Source organism: Ranitomeya imitator, chromosome 1 (assembly GCF_032444005.1).
Source record: "Ranitomeya imitator isolate aRanImi1 chromosome 1, aRanImi1.pri, whole genome shotgun sequence".
Classification (NCBI taxonomy): domain Eukaryota; kingdom Metazoa; phylum Chordata; class Amphibia; order Anura; family Dendrobatidae; genus Ranitomeya; species Ranitomeya imitator.
Genome location: NC_091282.1, coordinates 891,218,560 through 891,238,467, shown reverse-complemented (window position 1 = coordinate 891,238,467; position 19,908 = coordinate 891,218,560). Strand labels below are relative to the sequence as shown.

The window sequence follows — 19,908 nt, the reverse complement described above, 5'->3', positions numbered from 1 at the left end:
AAAAGCTCTGAAAAACTCCTAATTTTAACAAACTTTGCATAAATTGTTCAAGCAAACCTAAGACATTTTGTTTTTATCTTATCAGAGAAATATGCTTTTAAGCCACTTTTTACCACCTCCTGATATCATCATTAGCTTAGAAGCACTGCAAGAAATAATTGTAAATCAACAAAATGGACTTAAGGTACCTTCACACATAACGATATCGTTAACGATATCGTTGCTTTTTGTGACGTAGCAACGATATCGTTAAGGAAATCGTTATGTGTGACAGCGACCAACGATCAGGCCCCTGCTAGGAGATCATTGTTCGCTGAGGAAAGTCCAGAACTTTATTTTGTCGCTGGATCTCCTGCTGACATCGCTGGATCGGCGTGTGTGACGCCGATTCAGCGATGTTTTCACTGGTAACCAGGGTAAACATCGGGTTACTAAGCGCAGGGCCGCGCTTAGTAACCCGATGTTTACCCTGGTTACCAGCGTAAACGTTAAAAAAACAAACACTACATACTTACCTTCAGCTGTCTGTCCCCGGCGCTGTGCTTCTCTGCACTCCTCCTGCATCCTGTGTCTGCGCCGGCCAGCCGGAAAGCACAGCGGTGACGTCACCGCTCTACTTTCCAGCTGACCGGCGCTGACAGTGCAGAGGAAAGCAGAGCGCCGGAGGACAGACAGCTGAAGGTAAGTATGTAGTGTTTGTTTTTTTAACGTTTATGCTGGTAACCATGGTAAACATCGGGTTACTAAGCGCGGCCCTGCGCTTAGTAACCCAATGTTTACCCTGGTTACCGGGGACCTCAGGATCGTTGGTCGCTGGAGAGCTGTCTGTGTGACAGCTCTCCAGCGACCAAACAGCGATGCTGCAGCGATCGACATCGTTGTCGGTATCGCTGCAGCGTCGCTGAGTGTGAAGGTACCTTTACTAGCTCACTGAGAAATCAGATTACAGCTGCCTATTGAAGGTCAAAGGAAGAGGGTGGAGCAGACTGAGAGGCAAAAACACTTCACCTCCCCACTTGTCTTGCCAATAGGGCTTCATGTTCCTGTTCTTCCTTCCAGATTTGTTGTTGTTGTTGCTGCCTTAGACTTTCTCTCAGCATCTCATCTTTTGGTGCCATTTTTCTGATGTATTCCTTGACACTCCTTGTTTCATCTGTGATGGTGGCTTGGATGCTTCTCAAACCTTCATCCACCCTCCTTTCTGTTGGTATACTATCTTTGGGTGTTAGACTCAGGGTGGAGACCTCCATGCATTGTGAGGAGCTTTCATGTCTTCACATCTGCAGAGTTATATACATGTGTGTGTATATATATATATATATATATATATATATCTATAATGTAACGCTGGGAGCGTCACTCTGTCCGAAGTCTTTATAGACTGCGCAGGCGCAAGCGCCGGCGCAGTCTGGCCCCCACAGAGTAACGCTCCCAGGAGATCGCGGTATGCGTAAGCACTGAACGCATACCGCGATCTCCACCGGAGAGTCAGGGACCGCCAGGAGGGTAATTATATTCACCTTTCCCCGTTCCAGCGCTGCGTGCGGCTCTGTCTCCCCGCTCCTCTGCTGTGACAGTTCAGAGGGCGCGATGACGCGCTTAATGCGCGCCGGCGCCGCCCTCTGACCAGTCACAGGCAGAGGAGCCGGAGTGTGTCTTCAAGAAAATGACGCCGGAATGCGCGGAATGCGCAGGCGCCGATTCCTGTTGCCGGAATCGGCGCCTGCGCAGTCAGCGCTTTCCGGCGCCATTTTCTTGAAGACACTCCGGCTCCACTGCAGGTGTGTCTTCAAGAAAATGGCACCGGAAAGCGCGGACTGCGCAGGCGCCGATTCCGGCAGCAGGAGGACGAAGAAAATGGGCGGAAAGGAATGGCGTAAGTAACAAATTGCTGTGGCATGAAGCTATGACACTTCATGCCACAGCAATTTGTTATTTACACCACCTGATTCCTTTCCGCCGCCATTTTCTTGGTCCTGCTGCCGGAATCAGCGCCTGCGCAGTCCGCGCTTTCCGGCGCCATTTTCTTGAAGACACACTGCTGGCGCCATTTTCTTGAAGACACACTGCAGGTGTGTCTTCAAGAAAATGGCGCCGGAATGCGCGGGCTGCGCAGGCGCCGATTCCGCCAGCAGGAGGACCAAGAAAATGGCGGCGGAAAGGAATCAGGTGGCCCAAGTAACAAATTGCTGTGGCATGAGGCTGTGGAACTTCATGCCACAGCTATTTGTTACTTACGCCACCTGATACGGGGCATATACTATGGAGCAGCGTATGGGGCATATGGATGGCAGCAGCAAATTAAAGAACGGTGCCGCAGGATGGGAGCAGCACATGACAGAACGGGGGCGCAGGATGGGAGCAGCACATGACAGAATGGGGGTGCAGGATGGCAGCAGCACATGACAGAACGGGGGCGCAGGATGGGAGCAGCACATGACAGGATGGGAGCAGCAAATGACAGAACGGGGGCGCAGGATGGGAGCAGCACATGACAGAACGGGGGCGCAGGATGGGAGCAGCACATGACAGAACGGGGGCGCAGGATGGGAGCAGCACATGACAGAACGGGGGCGCAGGATGGGAGCAGCACATGACAGAACGGGGGCGCAGGATGGGAGCAGCACATGACAGAACGGGGGCGCAGGATGGGAGCAGCACATGACAGGATGGGAGCAACAAATGACAGAATGGAGGCGCAGGATGGGAGCAGCACATGACAGAACGGGGGCGCAGGATGGGAGCAGCACATGACAGAACGGGGGCGCAGGATGGGAGCAGCACATGACAGAATGGGGGCGCAGGATGGGAGCATCACATGACAGGATGGGAGCAGCAAATGACAAAATGGAGGCGCAGGATGGGAGCAGCACATGACAGAACGGGGGTGCAGGATGGGAGCAGCACATGACAGAACAAGGGCGCAGGATGGGAGCAGCACACGACAGGATGGGGATGCAGGATGGAGCAGCACATGACAGAATGGGGGCGCAGGATGGAGCAGCACATGACAGGATGGGGACGCAGGATGGAGCAGCACATGACAGGATGGAGCAGCACATACCAGGATGGAGACCATATACCAATATAAATGCTCGCCACCCGGACGTAGAACGTAGAACGGGTTCAATAGCTAGTATATATATATATATATATATATATATATATATATATATATATATATATATATATACGGTATATATAATTTTGATTTGGCAGATTTTTATTCTTCCCTGAATTGCCTAGTACTCATAGGATTTTAACTTGAAACTGACTGTGCATTATTATAGGCTAAACTCCCGAGGAAAGTACAACAGCAATTCAAGATTATGAGCTTTTGCCTTTGTTACTTGCTTCTCAAATGTGGGAATGACTCTACAAGGCACTATATACTGATATGGAGACACATTTACACGGATTTGGTGCACAACTGGGCTAGTACATTGTAAATAAACCTGTTACATGTTTAACTGTTCTTAGCTAATGCAACTGGTGGACCTTATACAAGTTGTATCCTTAATAAGTACGGTATTAAGGTACCTTCACACTCAGCGACGCTGCAGCGATACCGACAACGATGTCGATCGCTGCAGCATCGCTGTTTGGTCGCTGGAGAGCTGTCACACAGACAGCTCTCCAGCGACCAACGATCCCGAAGTCCCCGGGTAACCAGGGTAAACATCGGGTTACTAAGCGCAGGGCCGCGCTTAGTAACCCGATGTTTACCATGGTTACCAGCATAAACGTTAAAAAAACAAACACTACATACTTACCTTCCGCTGTCTGTCCCCGGCGCTCTGCTTCTCTGCACTCCTCCTGCACTGGCTGTGAGCACAGCGGCCGGAAAGCAGAGCGGTGACGTCACCGCTGTGCTTTCCGGCTGACCGACGCTGACAGCCAGTGCAGGAGGAGTGCAGAGAAGCAGAGCGCCGGGGACAGACAGCGGAAGGTAAGTATGTAGTGTTTGTTTTTTTTACTTTTACGCTGGTAACCAGGGTAAACATCGGGTTACTAAGCGCGGCCCTGCGCTTAGTAACCCGATGTTTACCCTGGTTACCAGTGAAGACATCGCTGGATCGGTGTCACACACGCCGATCCAGCGATGTCTGCAGGGAGTCCAGCGACGAAATAAAGTTCTGGACTTTCCTCAGCGACCAACGATCTCCCAGCAGGGGCCTGATCGTTGGTCGCTGTCACACATAACGATTTCCTTAACGATATCGTTGCTACATCACAAAAAGCAACGATATCGTTAACGATATCGTTATGTGTGAAGGTACCTTTAATGTAGCAAGTCTGTTCCGTTAGACAATTATATCTACGCTGTCCAGTTAAAGTACTGAATCTTTACGATTGTACATGTTTGTGTAGGCAAATGCTCTTGTTACAGTAAAGGTACCGTCACACTAGACGATATCGCTAGCGATCCGTGACGTTGCAGCGTCCTCGCTAGCGATATCGTCCAGTGTGACAGGCAGCAGCGATCAGGCCCCTGCTGTGCTGTCGCTGGTCGGGGAAGAAAGTCCAGAACTTTATTTGGTCGCTGGACTCCCCGTAGACATCGCTGAATCGGCGTGTGTGACACCGATTCAGCGATGTCTTCGCTGGTAACCAAGGTAAACATCGGGTAACTAAGCGCAGGGCCGCGCTTAGTAACCCGATGTTTACCCTGGTTACCATCGTTAAAGTAAAAAAAACAACCGCTACATACTTACCTACCGCTGTCTGTCCTCGGCGCTCTGCTTCTCTGGTCTGGCTGTGAGCACAGCGGCCGGAAAGCAGAGCGGTGACGTCACCGCTCTGCTTTCCGGCTGCCCGGCGCTCACAGCCAGACCAGAGAAGCAGAGCGCCGAGGACAGACAGCGGTAGGTAAGTATGTAGCGTTTGTTTCTTTTACTTTTAGGATGGTAACCAGGGTAAACATCGGGCTACTAAGCGCGGCCCTGCGCTTAGTTACCCGATGTTTACCCTGGTTACCGGGGACCTCGGGATCGTTAGTCGCTGGAGAGCTGTCTGTGTGACAGCTCTCCAGCGACCAAACAGCGACGCTGCAGCGATCCGGATCGTTGTCGGTATCGCTGCAGCGTCGCTAAGTGTGACGGTACCTTAAGATTCTGGGAAATTTTCTTCATTGGTTCCCATGGGAATAAATCCAATTTGCTCTAGTTCAGCCTGGCTGCTCTGATTGCATAATATAGAGCTACTGGAGAAAGCTTCAAATTTCACTGTGCCCATAATTCATTTCCAACAATCCTTGGGAAAAAAAGACCTCTGGCTAGTGTCTCATAGCAATCTGTACTGCAGCAATCGGTGTGCTTTTGTGGTATTATTTTTTGCTAGCAAACTTTAGCTCTATATTTCCCAAAAGACAAATGCTATTTTGTAATTTTCAGCGTAATACCTATTGTCTCTAAATAATACTAGCGAGGGTTGTTTGCATGACCAGCTATAAAGAAAATGTGATGCTAGCAACTCACGGACAGGCCGTGACACAAAGAAGTCATATGTTCCTGGGGTCAGTACCAAGAAAGCACGTAGTAAACTAAGGAAAAAAATGAAGGCGTAAATCAGGTCACATTCCAGGGTCAGAATACCAGAGAAATAGCGGATAAGCAAAGGGGCAATAACAAGCGAGTAGTCAGAACATGTTCCAAAGGTCAGCAGCAGAATATCAGATGCAAAGGGGCAATAACTAACGGGTAGTCAGAACACGATCCAAAGGTCAGGCAGCAGTAGATCAGAATTCACAGCACAGGAATCATGCAAACACACACCAGAGCATAAGCTTTTGACTGAGAGTGATCTGGGCTAGGCAGCTCACCTAAATAGCAGGACAATTACTAAGAACAGAGAATTCTGTGGACCTCCCAATCTCAGATAGGTCAACTGAGCTGTCAATCAAAGCACTGACAGGTCAACTGAGTGGTCAATTAAAGCACTGACAGCTCAGCACGCTCCAGCACAGGATTGGATTCTCTGAGCTGAGGAATTGTGACAGAAAGTATGAAAGATGTATGGTACCAGATTGTTCTGGAGACCACGGAAGAAACTCCATAGAGAGGTCTTCATGAATGGAAATGTGACACAAGTCCTACTTCTAGGATTATGGTGTAGTGTGGCATACGTAGCCAGACCTCTCTGGTGTTCATTCTAGATACACCAACAGCTCAGATGTAGTATTAGAACCAGTGGTTTTGTAATTTCTTCAAAGTGTTCTATGACCAGTTTTCCAACACGACAACATTGGACTTGTTGCTCATGTTACTTTGAGCAGATTGTGTGACCTAACCGTGCTACTGTGACCTGCAGTGTCTGTGGACTTGTCTCCCATTGAGCATAAATGGGACATAATCGGTTAGCAATTGTAAAAGGAGCTGCCAGCAGCGGATCTTGATGATGAGTTGTTTGCCCATGTTAATTCAACATGGAAGAACATTCCTCAGACCATTAATAACCTTATTGATAGCATGTCAAGGCTTGTATGTGCTTGTTTTTCTACTAGTAGCGCTCATACTTGATACCGTATAAATTGAGATGGTTTGAAAATGTTATTTGCTTTATTACATAATTTGCATATCATTAACATCTTCTATTGATCATGTGATTTCCATAATTGTACTTTTCCTTCTTGGTGTTTGAATTTCAGTGTTGAGGAATGTATATATTAGTGCTCTTAGCTTCCTTGTCAAATATTACTTTGCTGAATTTTCACTGCACTGAATTTATTGCCTCTGAATGCAACTAAATCCTAGCTAGAGCGATGAATTTGTAAGTGCAGCATGTCATTGTAAATATAGCTGACATTTGGCTTTAGTATTGTCAGGCCTAGCATGGTTTAAGCCTGCACTGAAAGCTTTCATTTTACAAACTTAAGCTGGCAGTCATCTTGTCAGATAGATCAATAATAGCCCAAATCTTCGTGATTTATTTCTACATTCCTTACTTTCAGTTATCCTTATGTTTTTACTATAAATTGTACCACTTAGTAGATATCATAAGAAAATGTTAGGCTAGGTTCACATTGCGTTAGGGCAATCCGTTAGGCGCATAGCGCTAGCAGATTGCGCTAACGCAATGTTTATTTTGGGTCCGCATTCGCCGTCCCTGCTAGCGCAGATCCCCGATCTGCGCTAGCGAGGGACGGACCTCGGACACACCTCGGACGCTGCTTGCAAAAGAACGGCACATCGCTAGCGCGTGCCGAAAATGGCATGCGCTAGCGATGCACTACAGGCACAAATCAAATTGCTGTCAATGGGTGCGCTAACGGACCCGTTGCACGGCGTTAATTGCGACATTTTCGCCGTGCAACGCAGTCCCTTAGCGTTAACCCATTAGCGCAATGTGAACCTAGCCTTACAATTGAGGTGGTTTGATAAAAAAAGATACATTCAAAGTATAAGAATTTTACATTTTTTTTTTTAATTTAAAGAGGACCTATTACCTCCTGGGAAACGATATGTAAACCTTTCTCAAATATGTATATACGGTAATTGGAAAAATTAAATAATTTCCTCATTAATAAATGTAAAAAACTCTCCTTTTAAGAAAAGGAGATTGAAGTCGATGCAAGGTGGGCTCTCCACTTTCTCACTGATTTGTACTCTTGGAGATAGAAAAATGTGCTAGGAAACTGGGATGGTTCAGCATGTATACAACATCGGAGTGTCTCTTCATGTTTAATTCTTTTATTTAAATGGCAATGTAAGATGCATCACTGTATTTTATGGAGCAGCAAGAGGAGAGGACACAAGCAGCGGTGTAGCTAAATAATATAGCCTTCTGTAAGTGGTTTGACTACTGCTGACAACAGATGAGCAAATTTGCTCGGGGTCCCTCTTATTTGGAAAGCTATAGCGCTTGCCGAATAAGCTGCAGAGGGAACCCGACTTTCTGGGTCGCACGATCAGCTGATCGGCGCCGCAGCTTCATGTGTCATGGCTGTCACAGTCACATCACATGCATGGACAGCCTGTTTGTTGGGGGTTTCCTCTGCAGCTTATTCGGCAAGTGCTATCATTTGCCGAATAAGAGGGTAGTGCTGACCCTATTTATGTAGTAAAGAAAATTCAGATTAACTGTTTACATGCAGCGGTGTATTCCGTTTAGCTTATTAACCCTTTAGAAACAACTATTTTCTCCTGCAAATTAACCCTTAAGGAGGTCCTTTCAACAGTTTTAACATATTAAACAGGCCACATCTTGTAATATTGACTACAGAACTGAGTAAAACGTAGCTTTTATTTTTCATTTACTTCTCTCCGTTGTAGAGGTATTAGTTTGTGAAGTTTGTTATAAATTATGTTACAGTTCAACTCTGTGCTACCGGAGATTTGTCTCTAGGGGCATGTACTTCTTCCCTTGTAAAATGTTGACCAGTCATAAGCAGGTAGCATTATTGAGGGTAAAGTAAAACCACGCCCTCCTCTCCTTATCTCTGCAGCTACTTTGTAGATGTACAGCAAATCTGAGTTATGTATCACTAGTAGTGATGAGCGAATATACTCGTTACTCGAGATTTCCCGAGCATGCTCGGGGGTCCTCCGAGTATTTTTTAGTTCTCAGAGATTTAGTTTTTTTTGCCGCAGCTGAATGATTTACATCTTTTAGCCAGCATAAGTACATGTGGGGATTCTCTAGCAACCAGGCAACCCCCACATGTACTTATCCTGGCTAACAGATGTAAATCATTCAGCTGCAGCACGAAAAACTAAATCTCCGAGCACTAAAAATACTCGGAGGACCCCGAGCATGCTCGCGAAATCTCGAGTAACGAGTATATTCGCTCATCACTAATCACTACAAACACTTACAGATGTCATCTCCTTATCTAATCTCACAACCTCTCCCTTCCCCCTATCTGACCACCATCTACTCACCTTCTCATCCTTGTCCTCCTCACCTGCCCCCAAGGTCCAGCCATTACCACATCCTCGCAGAATCCTCGCAAACGTAGACATTCACAGACTCTCTCCTACCCCTGGCCTCCATATCTTCACTCCACGACACGGACAGCGCCACCACTTTCTATAACTCCACCCCCACATCAGCCATAGACTCACTCGCCCCTCTCATGCATGGCGGAGTGCGACCAACCAATAGGCAACCCTGGCATAACAATCTCACAAAAAAACTTCGACAAGCATCCAGGGTCATGGAGCGGCGTTGGAAGAAAACACACCTGCCAGACGACTTCACTGCTTTCAAACAAGCTACACTTGACTTCAAATCAGCCCTCACCACTGCTAAACAGACCTATTTCACTAACCTTGTATATTTACTATCCTACAACCCAAAACAACTGCTGTTCAGCACATTTAACTCTCTCCTCCGCCCACCACTGCCACCTCCAACTCCCTTCATCTCTTCCGAGGACTTTGCCACCTACTTCAAAAACAAGATCGACCAAACAAGGCAAACCTTTACTTGTCCACCACCCCAACCACTCCATATACCAGACCTCTGCCCTTCCCTAATAACCTCCCTCTCCAACATCACTGAAGGAGAGCTTACTCGCCTCTTTTCCAAATCACACCTCACCACCTGTGCACTTGACCCCATCCCTTCCCACCTGCTCCCCAACCTCACTAACATGCTCATTCCAGCTCTAACCCATCTCTTCAATCTATCGCTCTCTTCCGGTACCTTCCGCTCTGCCTTCAAACATGCCACCATCACACCCATCCTCAAAAAAGCTAACCTTGACCCAGCTGCTATGCCCAGCTATCGCCCCATATCACTGCCCCTGTTTGCTTCAATACTCCTTGAGCAGCATGTTTATGCTCAACTTTCCTCCCACCTCTCATCTAACTCTCTCCTGGACAACCTTCAATCTGGCTTCCGCCCCCACCACTCCACCGAAACTGCCCTGGCAAAAATTACTAATGACTTAGTCACAGCCAAAGCTAACAGACAGTTCTCCATCCTCCTCCTTCTTTTTTTTTTTTTTTATAATTCGTTTATTAATTTCAGAATAAAACAAACATTACACAGATTGCATTTGTCATTGTCAGTTATACCACAAGATACAGATAATTACAGAGATATATCCTATCCAAAATTTACAGGGGTAATACATTGTGCATGTTAAATCACTAGTACCTTATGAAATACCTATTATTAACTTTAACTACTTTAACCATCTATAGTAAGTCGCCAAAAGGAAAATCATACGCAAATCCTGCTCTGCAAACGATGTCCCCAAAACCACCCATCCATCTCCCCGCACACACATCTAGCCAGTATAGATTATATAGTATGATAAGAGGAGTTCCATCTACCCCAGATCTTTTCAAATTTACCTGGACATCCTCTATTTTGGTATAGTGTTTTTTCATACGGGATAATCGAATTCACCAAATCCATCCAAGCTCTAAGAGTCGGGGGGGGGGGGGGGAACCACCCATCCATCTTAATGCCAACACCTTCCGTGCCATGAAGAGTGTCTCACGAAGGAAGATCCCAGTATAGTGATCCCACGTTTCCGCATCCCATACCCCGAATAAACAGGTCAATGGCTCAAGTGGGACAGGAATCGACAATAAAGATGTTAGTAGTGTCGTCACCTCTTTCCAGTAATGTAGAACTACCGGGCACCTCCAAATCATGTGAATAAAATCTGCATCATGTGTACGACACCGTAAACAATCTGACGAGAGGAGGCGACCCATTTTGAAAAGTCGTGTCGGGGTCAAATATGTCTGGTATATAATATATAACTGGGTCATCTTATTGTTTACTGAAGGAGAAACTTTAGTTGGAGATTCCAAAATTTCCTCCCATTCCTCCCCCAGTACATCAGGAAGAAGTTCCTCCCATTTCCCTTTGATAGAATTGATGGTGGACCCATCTCCGACAGATAATAGATATGTATACAAAGAGGAAATCAGTCCTTGGGGTCCCTGCGATTTGAGAATGCCTATCAGAGGTAAAGATGAAATCGCTCGACCTGTACCAACACTTCGCATGTGCGACTGGAAAGCTGACCTTAGCTGTAGATACCGGAAAAATTGAGATCTCGGGATGTTATAAGTTTTTTGCAGTTGTTCAAATGATACAAAAACCCCTTGGGCATGTACGTCACCTACCGAGAGAACACCACATGAGATCCAGAAATCAGTAGATGGGTGATTCAGTAGCTCTGGGATACAATTATTATTCCACAATGGCATTTCAGCTACTATATCTACAAATTTAATAACTCTTTTAATTTGTCTCCATATTAATCTTGCCAATCGGAGTAAAGGTAGTAAACGAGGAGTACTGACTTTCTCTATCTCCAAGAACCCCAGTGGGCAATCAATCCGGGCAGAGTGAAGTAAATGACTCTCAGAGTTGGGCAGAGAGTTATTGGGCATCCATTTATTTATCGCCTTAGCTTGTCCAGCAAGATAGTACAAATAAAAATTTGGTAAGGCCACCCCACCCCCTTTTTTCGGTCTCTGCAGAGTAGATAATTTAAGTTTAGGCCTAGTCTTCCCCCATATAAAGGATGTGATTAAGGAATTTAATTTTGTAAATAAAGACTTAGGTATTGACATAGCACTATGTTGAAAGCAGTAATTAAGCTTGGGAAGCAATATCATTTTGATTAAATTAATGCGGCCTGCAACAGAGAGAGGGAGTTTGCTCCAAGTTATGAATTTAGATTTGACCATATCCAGTAACGGATAGATGTTAAATTGAAGGTCCAGCCGTATACATTGAGACATATGGATACCTAAATATTTGAAATTAGAAACGATAGGCAGAAGCGATAGAGCCTCGAGATCGGGCATCGGAGTGTGAGATAGAGGCATCAGGGCAGATTTATCCCAATTTATATAAAGACCAGAGAATTTACTGAATTTATCTATGGTCGCTATTACTTGTGGCAATGTTTCTTCCATTTTATCCATAAATATTATCATATCATCGGCATAGAGTCCTATACTGTCCACACGGTCCGCAATATTTATTCCCTTAAGATCCATAGAGGATCTTATGCGTATTGCCAAGGCCTCTATTGCAAGGGCAAAAAGGGCCGGGGACAGAGGACATCCTTGGCGGGTTCCTCTGTGCAGGGTAAAAGAATCAGAGATGGAGTTATTCACAATTATACGCGCCTTGGGATTCTTATATAATGTGTCTATCCCTCTAATAAATTTATCCCCAAAACCGTATTTCCGTAGGCACGCAGATAGGAAAGGCCACTCAAGAGAGTCAAACGCCTTGGCCGTGTCTAGCGATGCTAATGCCCAATTATTATCTAACTCCAGAGAACTGTATTGAATCACCGATTGGACCCGCCTGATATTGATGGAAGTGCTTTTTCCAGGCATAAAGCCGGTTTGGTCTGGGTGTACAAGGTCCAGTATGATTGTGTTCAGCCTAGTAGCTAAAATTTTGGTGAAGATTTTGTAATCTACATTTACAAGAGATATGGGGCGATACGATCCACACTCCAGAGGATCCTTTCCCTCCTTCTTAAGTACAATAATATTTGCATCGTAAAATGTTTCGGGCATGAGTTCTCCCTCCCATATATTCCGAAGTACCTTCAGTAAAAGTGGTGCCAAGTGGCCTCGATATTTCTTATATAACTCAATGGGAAATCCGTCAGGTCCCGGGGCCTTCCCAGTGGCCATATCCGTGATAGCTTGCTCTACTTCCTCTAAGGTAAACTCAGCCTCCATGAAGGCTTGCTGGGCTGGACTCAGTGAGGGGAACGCTATATCCGATAGATAGTCTAAACATTCTGGGACACCAAGATCACTACTAGCCCTATATAATGATTTATAATAATCATGAAAACACCGGAGAATCCCTTCAGTAGGGGATACCAATGTACCATCAAGTGCCCGGATTTGTAATATTGTATTAGAGGTGTTATGTTAGCGTACTAAAAAAGCTAGAAATGTACTGGCCTGGTTCCCCAATTCGAAGTAGGATTGACGGGTAAAGAATAATTTGCGTTTTGATTTAGTGTCTATATATTGAGTATATAACCTCTGGGAAGTAAGCCATTCCGCCCTGTTACCACTAGTTTGGTTAGCCACATAGGCGGCCTCCGAGTCTCTCAACCGTCACTCCATCTCCCCATCTTCCCCCGCCGTTATCCGTTTGATATAAGAGATCGTGGAGGATAGACATCCCCTTAAGTATGCTTTTAGAGTATCCCAAAATAAACCAAGATTTGGAGGGTCTGGATGAGTGTAGATAAAGCATTTCAGTTTGATCAACCGTTCTATCACTAGAATCTATTAATTTCAACCAAAAGGGGTTCAATTTCCAGGGTATATTATTATTTAATTTACCGTATTTAAGTTTAAGAATCACTGGACTATGATCCGATACCCCCCTATTGCCATGTTCAACACTATCCACCCATAATGCCAGGCCGCAAGATCCAAATATGTAGTCTATACGAGATAGAGACCGCTTAGTTGATGAATGGCAAGTGTATTCCTTTACCTCAGGGTGACGTATTCTCCACAAGTCCAACCATCCACTACCATCCATAAACAGTGCCAATTGTGAGGGGGACTGGGGAGAAGGCCCTCCAGATATCACGTCGTCAAGCCTCAATCTATCCATGGAATTATCCATGACTAAATTAAAATCCCCCATACAAATAACGCTAGCATCAGGATAATTTAGGGAGAAACCCATTGCCATGCGAAGAATCGATATATTAGCCGGGGGGGGATTATAGACACATAATATCACATATTCCTGTGTGTTAATAAAGGCGTGTACAAAAACAAAGCGACCCTCTGGATCTCGTCGTGCCTCTCTAGCTTCCTATCTAACATTCCTATGTATCAGCAGTGAGACCCCTCTTGAATAACTGGTATGGAATGCGTGAAGGGACCATTGCACCCAGGGCTTTTGTGTACATTTAACTGTGTTTCTGGTCAGATGTGTTTCTACAAGAGCTACCACATGGGGATGATAGCGTTTAATCTGCGAAAAGACCTTTATTTTCTTTCGGGGAGTCTTAATACCCCGTATGTTCCACGTCATGCATATAATCTCAGACCCCATATCTACACTTAGAAAAAGGAAAAATATACACCATAACCTGAACAGGAATCAGGGACATACCGCAGAGCACAAAATTACCAATGGCGACTAACAAACTTATCAAACAATCAAAACTGGCATAAAAACCCATACAAAACAAAACTTGAACAGTAGAGGAGTATAATCCTACACTCCTACAGTCAGATAGCAAAGGGGATACCCTCACTGAAACCAGCGTCCGGTATTTTTTGATAAGCTCAGCACCTATACAGAGAGCTCCAATTTGTGTTGCCATTGAACAATTATAACAGCTCAGGAGTCCGGTACACCAGACACCTTGTATGACCGCAACCATTCGGCTGCCTCCGCCGGATCTGTAAAGAACAGGGAAGAACCCTCATGGACAACGCGGAGCCGAGCCGGATAAAGCATGGAGTAGACAATGTTTTTATCCCTGAGCTGCTTCTTAACTTCCATGAACCGAACCCGCTGCTTTTGGAGCTCCATGGAGAAATCAGGGAAGATTGAAATTGCAGCATTATTAAACTTAATAGGGCCCTTCTGTCGCGCCAAGCGAAGAATCGCATCTCTGTCTCTGCAATTGAGGAGACGCGCCAAAAAAGGCCGGGGCGGAGTTCCGGGGGGAAGAGGTCTGGTTGGGACCCTATGAGCCCTCTCCACAGAAAATGTTGAGGAGAATCCATCTCCCAGGGAGGTTTTAAGCCAATCCTCTAGAAATTGCTCAGGTTGCTGACCCTCCGAACGTTCCGGTAGGCCGATGATTCGAATATTATTGCGGCGCAGTCTGTTTTCCAGGTCATCTGCTTTTTGTTTCCAGGCATTTACAGAACCGGCAGCCTTTGACAACTTAGCTTCCATAGGGGTAATGGTGTCTTCTATATGAGACACTCTTGTTTCAATTTCCGAGATACGTCCTCTCATAGCTTGCATATCGTGGCGCAGACGGCCCACTTCTGTGTGTACGTCTTCTATCTTTTCAGTAAGAGAAGATCTAGTGAGGGATATGGCCTGCATTAATTGCTCAGACGCTTGTTTAAGAGTCAGATCGTCTTGCTCTCCCTCCTCATTACTGTCAGAGAGACGATTTTTCCCCCGTTGGTTCTGTGTAGGATTATTTCTGAGAGTGCGTATATTATCAGGGGCATCTTCTCTGGCATATTTCCTTAATTTGTCAGCAGCCCCAGCACCTTTGGAATGATGCATAGTGATCAGCAGAAGGGCCCCACAAAAGGATCACCTTTATAGTTATGGCTAGTCTATTCCACAGCAACAGTCCCAGCAGAGTTAAATATCCAAGCAGATCCTAGAAGGGTTACTGGCCAGGCAGAAAGATTGTCAGGGGTTAATGAAGTAGCAACTGAGGATTAGTCCAGGCACTGCGCCTTGAAGCAGCCTCACAGCCCCCACAGGCAGAGCAGCAGGGAGGGGGTTAATCCCTCCAGAGTTATGGCGCCAGCAGGGGTTTATCTGATAAGGAGGATGCAGGGCCCAATCTTCCAGGGCACACACTGCACCACCCCCCTACTATTTCAGGTAATCAGCTCACTCCTCAAGCTGCACCGCTGATGAACTGTAAAGCACCGCTCTCCTTGCTGCTGGAGTGCGCGCTATGATAAGGTCTGCTGCCTCCCCGGGCACTGCCGACCACTCCAGACCCCGCACCTGTTATCCGGCGTTCCCCAGCGCTCCTTCACTGCAGCGCAGGCATCTGCTGTGTCTCAGGGGAAGAGACACCCGGCGGGTGCTGCGTCCTGCCCGCCGGAGCGTGTGCACAAAAATGGCCGCTGCAGCCCAGGGATTCTGTCGCCCTTCCAGGCCGCCTCCACGTCTGTCGCCCCAGGACTCCAAAACTGCCAGTCAAAGAGACCACCGGGCTCCTGAGGTCCTGAGAGTACCGTTCCGGCTTGTACAATCAGTGGTTTAGGGTTTTTTTATGGCAGGATACGAGTCAGGATGGCCGGAGCTCCACGAGGTGGGACTTCTCTCTAAAGTTACATAGCCACGTCCCCATCCTCCTCCTTCTTGACCTGTCCTCTGCCTTTGACACAGTCGATCACTGCTTACTGCTACAGATTCTCTCTTCCCTTGGCATCAAAGACCTTGCCCTGTCCTGGATTGCCTCATACCTATCCAACCGCACATTTAGCGTTTCCCACTCCCACACTACCTCCTCATCCCGCCCTCTCTCTGTTGGAGTCCCTCAAGGCTCTGTCCTAGGGCCCCTACTTTTTTCCATCTATACCCTTGGCCTAGGACCTAGGACAACTCATAAAGTCCCATGGCTTCCAGTACCACCTGTATGCAGACGACACTCAGATCTACCTCTCTGGACCAGATGTCACCTCCCTGCTGTCCATAATCCCGAAGTGTCTGTCAGCCATATCCTCCTTCACCTCTCGCTTCCTTAAACTCAATGTAGACAAAACCGAATTCATCGTCTTTTTCCCCCACCTCACGTATCCCCCCTACCTGATCTATCTATTATGGTAAACGGCATCACGCTCTCTCCCGCACCTGAAATCTGCTGCCTCGGGGTAACTCTCAACTCTGCCCTGTCCTTCAAACCTCATGTCCAAGCTCTTGCCACCTCCTGTCGCCTCCAACTCAAAATATTGCCAGAATCCGTTCCTTCCTCAGCCCACAATCTACCAAAACTCTTGTGCATGCTCTCATCATCTCCCGCCTCAATTACTGCAACACCCTCCTCTGTGGCCTCCCAGCTAACTCTCTTGCACCACTCCAGTCTGTCCTCAACTTTGCTGCCCAGCTAATCCACCTCTTTCCTCGCTACTCCCCTGCTTCTCCCCTCTGCAAATCCCTCCACTGGCTCCCAATTCCCCAACGAATCCAGTTCAAACTACTAACACTGATTTACAAAGCCATCCACAACCTGTCCCCTCCCTATATCTCTGATCTAATTTACCAATATCTTCCCTCACGTAATCTTCGATCCTCCTACTCCACACTTATTCGTTCCTCACACAACTGCCTCCAAGATTTCTCCCGAATATCCCCCATCCTGTGGAATTCCATGCCTCAACGCATCTGATTATCCACCACCCTCGGAGCCTTCAGACGGAACCTGAAAACCCATCTCTTCAGGAAAGCCTAAAGCCTACAATAACCGAGCCGCCACCTCACCGCCGCCAGAGCCGCCGCCTCACCGCCGCCAGAGCCGCCGCCTCACCCCTACCATCTGTCTCTTCCCCACTATCCCATAGAATGTAAATCTGCAAGGACAGGGTCCTCTCCCCTTTGTACGAGTCTGTCACTGTAAACCTGTTTACTGTAAACGATATCTATAACCCTGTATGTAACCCCTTTCTCATGTACAGCACCATGGAATTAATGGTGCTTTATAAGTAAATAATAATAATAATCTCACACTGCTGTCAGCTACAACTCTCCCCCACACTGACTGCAGTGAGATGAGTTTTATAGCATGGCCAGTTTAATATGCTTAAACTGGTGAAAGGTCCTCTTTAAGAAGCAGTTATGTCCTCTTAGGGTGCTTTCACATCGTGTTCAGGCACCCATTTGGTGGCCCCCTTACATCCAAACCCCTGCAAAGCGGAATTCAGACATACGCGCCGACGGGGCAGAGGCTATAATGGTGTTGGCTAAGCGAAGGTGATCTCTGCCATGCATCATTTTTGGGCGTATACGTCTAGTGGAAGCAGACACTCAGACGCAGTTTGCTATGTCTGAGTGTCTGCCTCCAGTAGTCGTACATACTTGATAATTATGCATGGCAGTGCACATGTTTACTTTGTCAACACCATTATAGTCTATGGCCCGTCAGCACATACGTCCAAATGCCATTTTGTGGGGGTTCGAACATAAGCCCCAACAGAACCATCGAACAGGTGCCTAAATGCAATGTGAAAGCACCCTTACTTTAGCTGACACAGTGTGCAAAATACACAGGGACATCTTGTTATACTGTATGTCTCCTATGTAACATTATTTAGTATTTATTTAAATATGTTGTGCTTGCTTATATAGCGACAACATATTCTGCAGCGCCTTACAGACATTGACCCAAAAGGGAACTACATGACACTGTAAATTCCTTATAAGTATGTCTTTGTATCAAGTACAGTTTGCGATCCTGGTTGAAGAGGACGAAAGTTCTCACCTTTAAATGCATTTCAGCCAGTTTACTGTTCATTGGGATACTCTGATGAGACTAATCATCATGTAAATTAATATGTTTAGGCAAATTTATGAGACAAATAAGTTTATCAACTCTAATACTGTATTCAATGGAGTTGATAGAATGACTAGCCTCAGTTTTTATTTTTTTTTTTAAATTGATAGATCCTCTTTAAATAAGTAAATAGTGACTTTACGAGTTATAGTCTACATAGGAAATGTAACCTAACTAGTAAAAGGAAAACTTTGGTCAACACATAGCCATAAGTTTTCAACTTCCAAGCAAGACTTAAAGAAACTACAGTAATCAACTTACAGAACTGTATAGAGAAGGTGGTTTAAACGGGCACTGTACTCCATCACAACACCCTCAGCACAAAGTTGTTTTTTACAGTTCACTCACTGTTTAGGACAGTCCTCTCTAAGAGGTGCTTGGAAGGCTCTTCTATAGCTCAGGTTCCTTATTGGGTTTATGAACACAATAGAAGGCTGTCCCTTGTTTGGACTATCCTGGGCTGAATGAAGCGCTCCCTGCTAGACTCGGCCGTGTCCATCTATTCCTTTGAATGTCATTCATCTGTGAAATGACCACTTTTTCACATTGCTAAAAAGACTTTATGAGGATGATCAAATAAAGAATTTCGCCATTATGTCTGAAATACGTAAAATCCAGATCATGTTGATTATTCTTAAACATGAATGCACAAGCATGCCACCTTGGCTTACTCGCTACGATCATGACAAGAGTATGCATGCCTTGTACATAAAACTGAAAAAGTCAAATAAGGATAAGCTGGTTTCTGTACTGAAAAGTGAGGTCACCTCAAGCATACACTTTAGGCTAACCTCTGAATGAGGTGATGTTTACTATCAGAATTACTTTATTTCCAAGTTACAGATATATTTGGACAGAGACATTTTTCAAATTTTGGTTATAGACATTACCACAATGAATTTTAAACAAAACAATTCAGATGCAGTTGAAGTTCAGACTTTCAGCTTTCATTTGAGGGTATCCACATTAAAATTGGATAAAGGGTTAAGGAGTTTCAGCTCCTTAACATGTGCCACCCTGTTTTAAAGTTAAGTAAATAAGGCAGCACACTGCAGCGCTAAAACATGCAAACTTGAAAACACGAAATTTGAACTGCATTACTGCACTAGAAATATGAAAAATGAGAGCTTTTAGCGCATAAAAATGGCCAATTTTATGTGTACCTGGTAGCCTCTTTACGGCATCTCTCTTATACCAGGTCCTACGCTTGCCTTACCTCGCTGAGAATAAACGTCTCCATCTGAATGGGTGCATGTGAAACCTCTTCTTAGACTAAAATTCTCTCTCTCTGTGGAGGGGTATTGGACCTGCTGTAATTAAAACACCTGAAGCTAGGAGGCGGAGTGCACGATCAGAAGGCTAGAGAATACATTTCAAAAACCTGACCTGCACATCCAAACATAGACTCAGTGTGAACAGGTGCTGAACCTAGAGTCGCCAACTCGTATATAGCTAAGTAAATAGTAAAAGTTTGGATGTGCAGGTCAGGTTTTTGAAATGTATTCTCTAGCCTTCTGATCGTGCACTCCGCCTCCTAGCTTCAGGTGTTTTAATTACAGCAGGTCCAATACCCCTCCACAGAGAGAGAGAATTTTAGTCTAATAAGAGGTTTCACATGCACCCATTCAGATGGAGACGTTTATTCTCAGCGAGGTAAGGCAAGCGTAGGACCT

General features: G+C 45.8%; 1 protein-coding gene across 1 annotated transcript in view; it reads left to right on the top strand.

The window, feature by feature from the left end:
- Positions 1-19,908, top strand: part of FRAS1 (Fraser extracellular matrix complex subunit 1) — an 845,787-nt gene that overhangs the window by 458,774 nt on the left and 367,105 nt on the right. The window lies entirely within an intron of this gene.